We start from the raw sequence: 6000 nt of genomic DNA, 5'->3' as shown, positions 1-6000 counted from the left end.
GGCCAAGCAGCATCAGAGGAGCAGGAAAGCTGACGTTTCGGGTCTGGGCCCTTCTTCGGGTCCAGACCTGAAATGTCAGCTTTCCTGCTTCTCTGATGCTGCTTGGCCTGCTGTGTTCATCCAGTTCTTCACCTTGTTATCTCAGATTCTCCAGCATCGGCAGATGCTACTATCTCTCAGCCTCTCATCTTATCATTTTTCCTTACTCTGACATAATTTGGTGGTCCATTCTTATGTTTGCACACTGTTTCTTTCTGCCATATTCCAGTTAAAATTAACATCCAACCTCATTTAATCCATCTCAGTGCAGTTCAGGTGAAGGTCACCATAATAGTACAGCTCTCTCTTTTCCCAATAATGTTACCAGTCCTCCATAAAACCCATATCTCCCACCCAAACTTTAAGCCATACGTTTAACTCTGATCCTACATCAGGAACGTGTTAGAATAATCTCCACTTGCCCGGATGAATGCAGCTCCAACAACACTCTAGAAGTTTGACACCATCTAGGACAAAGCAGCCCACTTGATTGGCCCCCTGTTCACCCTTCAGCATTCACATCCTTCACCACTGACCCACATTGGCAGCAGTCTGACCAATCTACAAGATGCACTGCAGTAATTCACTCATGGTCCTTTGACAACATCTTTTAAACCTGTGACCACTACTACTTAGGATAGGACTGCAGGTACAAGGGAGTAACATCTGCAGGATCCCCTCCAGGTCACACACCATTCTGACTGGAACACTGACACTGGGTCAAAATAAAAACTGAAACAACTGCGAATGCTGCAAATCAGGAACAAAAGCAGAAGTTCCTGGAAGAACTCAGCAGGTTCGACAGCATCTGTGAAGAAAAAATCAGAGTTAACATATCGGGTCCGGTGACCCTTCTGACCTGCTGAGCTTTTCCAGCAACTTCTGTTTTTGTTCCTGATTTACAACATCAGCAGTTCTTCACAGATGCTGCCAGATCTGCTGAGCTTTTCCAGCAATTGGGTCAAAATATCCTGGAACTTCTTTCCTAACTGCATTGTTTGTGTACCTACACCAGAAGGACTGCAGTTAAGAAAGCAGCTGACCCTCACCTTCCCCAGGACAATGTGGGATAGACAATAAATAATAGCTTAGTTTGTGATGCCCACATCCCATGAATTAATGAAAACAAAAAAAAAATACGCCATTTCGCTCTGATAGTTAATCGATTCTGGGTCTTTTTAAGTTTAGCTTATTGCTGATCATCTGGCATGGAAGCTGACTGTCACCACGGGTGTCTTGGGCTACAGATTGGAAGGTGTTGTCTTTTCTAGTCTACTGCAATATAGAGAAGCTTCTCTCTGGGCTTCTGACTGGGGCTTTTTGCCAGGTTTCCCACTATTTGGGATGAATTTTAAAAACTTCTGATTAAATATTCACATACTTAGTTCATTTTAGTGATAACCATCAGTAGGTCCAGCAGGTTGTTTGCCGTTAGTTCATGGAGTTGGAAGGGCACTTGTCAATTGGGCATAGCACTGAATGTCAGTGGTATGGAGGATTTTACATATTCATAGTGATGCTTTACTTGTAACCACAAAAATCTGTAGGCTGAATTGTATTGAATATGAGCTGCACAACAAGTCATTCAGCTCGACTGGTGCACCCAATGTTTAATTTTTTTCTCGACCGAATCGAAAATGGTCATCCTCTATTCCCCCGAATTGCGGATGTTAGAAATCAGAACAAAAACAGAAATTGCTAGAGAAACTCAGCAGGTGTGGCAGCATCTGCGGAGAGAACGCAATGACCCTTGTACAGAACACAGCCTAACTCTGCTTTCTCTCCACAGATGCTGCCACACCTGCTGAGTTTCTCCAGCAACTTACATTATTGTTTCTGATTTCCAACAGCCTCAGTTCTTTGGGTCCCTGCTACCCATTCCGCCACCCTCAAACTCGTAGCTAGCTAACCTTATTAACAGAGTAAATAGAGAAGGGCCAACTTCAGCTGATTTGATGGAAACCTCGGGGAGGTTTCCCTTCGGGAGAAACGTCAAATAGGACGTAAACACCTGCTGGAGGACACATCAAAAGAAGGCAGCCGCTTTAACATTTGTGCCAATAGCGGTGGAACGAGTTGGGGTTGGATGGATTCACAAGGAAGTCAAAGCAGGAAAAACGGACCCCACCCAAAACATCAACTTTCCTGCTCCTCTGACGCTGCCTGGCCTGCTGTGTTCATCCAGCTCCACACTGTGTTATCTCTGACTCTAACCTCTGCAATTCTTCCTATCTCAAAGCAGCATGGGAAATGTAGTCTCCCTCCCTGGCAGAAAACCGGGGGAACGGGTGTGAATGGACTACAACTCCCAGAGGCGACCGCGGCAAGGAGGGCGGGGAGTAGGCGGACCGCCTGAGGACGGACGTGTCTTGCGACAAATTGAGGTGAAGGGGTGAGTGGAGCGGCTAGGGCTGAGGGTGAGTAGCGGCCGCAGGTGGTAATGGTACTGTACGTTGAATTGTTACATGGGATTCTACGGGAGTGTCTCTATTCCAATTTGGAATGTTGAACTGTTTCACGGCAGTCTCTGGATTCCAATTTGGAACGTTGAACTGGTACATGGCGTTCCAAGGAGTGTCTCTGGATTCCAGTGTGGAATATCTGGGATGGTCGCGGCAATCGAGGGCCGGGTTCACAGCGTGGTCACTTAGCAAAGGATTTGACTATATGTCTGCTGGGCGCGATGTTTCTTCTTAAACCTAACCCACCCCGAACAAATACACTATTATTGCGCATCAGCAGCAGTAAGAAGCAGGAAGAGGGAGAGAGGGTTTGGGTTCATGTATATCTTCGTCTAGGCCACTCGTCAATCGGGAGAACTGTTTTTTGCTCCTTAAACTACTGACTGATCCCTTTCGGATTTATCCTATTTTCTGACTGACCCTTCTTTCCCACCCCCACCCCTTTTAAAATATAAAACCGTCATGGACTTAACAGGCCTTTTATTATGATGCGAAAAGGAGTAGGCGTCTGTTTGTTTTAGTGTGTGATCGTCGTCATCTGTGACAGTATCATATGACTAATTTTTAATCATCCCTCCACCCTCTAGTAAACAAAAACACGCATCATGTGACTTTTGTGGAATTAATGGTATGTTTGAAATTGACACAAATTGTGAACCAATAATTGTTCACGATAGAGTGCTACTTAGACCATTTTACAGTTTCCCCAGAACAAATAATCGTGAATTTATTATTTTAGTGCTTACAATGTTTATTCTATATGTTGTTATTGTTTATCATTGAAATAACTTGCACTTTTGCAGAGTGGTTAATTGAATTACATCAGTGGAGGATGAAATGCACTTTGACTCTGGGCCACAAGGTACCACTGTGAGTCACTTTTCAATCCACTGTAGTTCAGATGGTCAAAGCTCTTCATCTCCTGTCCTTAGCCTTAATGTCACTGAATCAGTTGTTACCTTGTTAGTTCATCCAGCGGCTAGTGCTTAGCTCCTCAACTAATGCAGAATTCCCATAAAAAGTTTGAGATTTCTTGACATTTTATTTAAGGCTGTTGAGCATCAGCATAAAATTGGGGCAGATTTACTTGAACAAAAACCAGAAGTTGCTGGAAAAACTCAGCAAGTCTGGCAGCGTCGATGAAGAAAAATCAGTTAACGTTTTGGGTCCGGTGACCCTTCTGTTTTTGTTACTGATTTACAGCATCTGCACCTCTTTCGGTTTAGACTTACTTGATGTTGGGTTGACGTTGATTCCAAATGCTTTGTGGTGAAGATGTGTATTTTAAAACCTAAAATACATCTCGAGGCTAGAAATTAGTGCTTGCAAATTGAATATGAAATCTTGGGTTTGTATTAGATTTGGGTATACACTACCAAAGTCCAAACTTGAGATATTTTGAGAACATGGTGCTTGTGCGATATTGAGGAAGTCCTGCACTATGAGCCTGCCTGCTAATACAAACTTTAAAGTGACAGCCAACTCGGATGAATGTAAAACATTCCTGTGCAATTTTCAAAGAAAAGCAAGGGCTAATACTTTTTTCGACTGAGCCAAAAAGTGCTTGAAATTCAGCGATTCTGGGCAACAGTAGGGAATATTCAAAATGCTGGTAACAGCTCACTTTCCCAATTGATGAATAATGGGATGTGTGCAGTGTTGAAGAAATGCCTCACCACTGACCTTGATGGTCAGGGTCCCCATGTGAATGCCATTAATGGTGAATAGGCAACCCAACCCCCGAGTTTTGGATGATGCAGCTATTTGATCCATTTTCAGAAGGTGAGACGATGCCCAAAATGCGATTTGTGGCCATGAGCTTCAAATTGTGGAAATAATCATATCAGCCTGCCCTCTAAGAACTTTATTGAGAGGTGTTTCTATTCGGTACTATTTCAGTGACAGTAGGCCATTGAATGAATGTCCAAATCAGATATTTTGTTAAAATTTCTCCCTGTCATCACAGTGGTAGCATCCCTTGGCCAAATATGCTATAGCATGCTCTGTTGGCGTACAATTTCGCTGATAATTTTCATCAGTTGCAACAATGATCATGTAATTGACTCTAAAGTGCATTTGGATATCCTGAAGTTGTACAAGTTACTCTCTTGTAAGAAAAATCTATAGATTTGAGGAGAAACTGAAGATCCTGAAGCCCTGCACTAGAACAGATTTGGTAAAGGGAATCTTATCAGATTTTAAAACTTGAAGTGTTTTCATAGGGTAAAGCTTTGTTGGAAAAGCAAGCATTTATTGACCATCCCAATTGCCCTTGTAGTGGTGACCTGCCTTGAACTGCCGTAGTCCTTCAATTGTAGGGGTACCAAAAATATTTTAGGCAGTTCCAGGATTTGATGGGATGGTATATGACTTGGAAGGAAACATTGGAGATGCTGTTCCCATCTGCTCCCTCGTCCTGCCAGGAGATCCAGGTGTATAGTATGGAAGGTGCTGTTGATGGAGGCTTTGCAACTTGTGGATGGTACACATTGCCACTGCTGTGGTTCAGTGGTAGAGGGTGTTGACGTTTTATGTGCATTTGGCTTGAATGGTGCTGAGCTTCTTGAGTGTTGTTAGCACTTTGCATGTCTGGTGAGATGGAAAATATTAAAATCTCACTCCAGATCTGTGCCTTCTGGATGGTGGGCAGGATTTGGGGAGGTGCTAGGTCCCTGCAGAATTCCAGTCGTCGGTGAATTCTGAGTCTTTGACTTGTGTAGCTACAGGACTTATGTAGCTGCTCCTGATCAATAGTTGTTTAATTTTTAGCAAATCAGTTGCGTAGCGCTGTAAGAAGCCACTGTAAATCCAGCTTTAGAGTGCTGGGGGGAATACGAAATAATACATTCATAGGGATTGAAAAACGAACTAGAAATCGAACAGACTTTAAAACTTCTAGAAGGTTTTGAGTTAAAATTGCCACAGTGAAGAGAGAACTTTGGCACAGTGTATGTAGACGTGATTAAAATAAGTAATGCTGTACCTTTGGAAGTGTTTACAGGCAGAAACTCTTGTACCTTTCGAGGATAAATATTTAAAGCAGCTGATGATTCACAACTCTGGAGAGACAATCCAGTGGGTATAGTTGAGACATATGTTGGCAAATAACCTGCACAAACATCATCCTTGTGAACTGTGAAGTTTTATGGAGCACACTTATTTGGTTGCAGACACTAGGCCAATTTGTACACTTACCGTTGGATAAGTTAAACCTTTTAAGTTGAATTGTCATTATTTTTGTTAATAGACTAATGCTTCTGGCATTTAACTGGTCTCATGTCTCCACTTTTGCTGTAGTTACTGAAATAACTGGTCCAAATTGTGTCTTGTTTATTACACGTGACACCCATGTCATTACAATTCTAAGCCTGTTATGTTCTTCTGCTCTCCATTTTCTCACTGACAAGGAGCAGCAATTTAGATCATCCCTAATTGCTTGTCATTACACCCTTTTTGTAGTTCGGCCTGTTGCGTCATCCTTTATACCCTCACCATTGAC

The 6000-nt window shown here is 42.8% G+C and overlaps 1 protein-coding gene across 5 annotated transcripts in view; it reads left to right on the top strand.

The window, feature by feature from the left end:
• The first annotated feature begins 2342 nt into the window (after nt 1-2342).
• plekhb2 (pleckstrin homology domain containing, family B (evectins) member 2) overlaps nt 2343-6000 on the top strand; it is a 37118-nt gene continuing 33460 nt past the window's right edge. Inside the window, exon 1 of one of the 5 annotated variants that reach the window (XM_020516136.2) lies at nt 2343-2456. The gene's annotated coding sequence lies outside the window, so the exon portion shown is untranslated. Of the gene's footprint in view, nt 2595-6000 lie in introns of all 5 variants that reach the window. The other 4 variants (XM_020516144.2, XM_048604088.1, XM_048604089.1 and 1 more) reach the window with 4 other exon arrangements.

This window comes from Rhincodon typus, chromosome 13 (genome assembly GCF_021869965.1).
Source record: "Rhincodon typus isolate 14 chromosome 13, sRhiTyp1.1, whole genome shotgun sequence".
NCBI lineage: Eukaryota > Metazoa > Chordata > Chondrichthyes > Orectolobiformes > Rhincodontidae > Rhincodon > Rhincodon typus.
The sequence above is the reverse complement of the archived record's forward strand: the minus strand, read 5'-3'. Positions and strand labels throughout refer to the sequence as shown.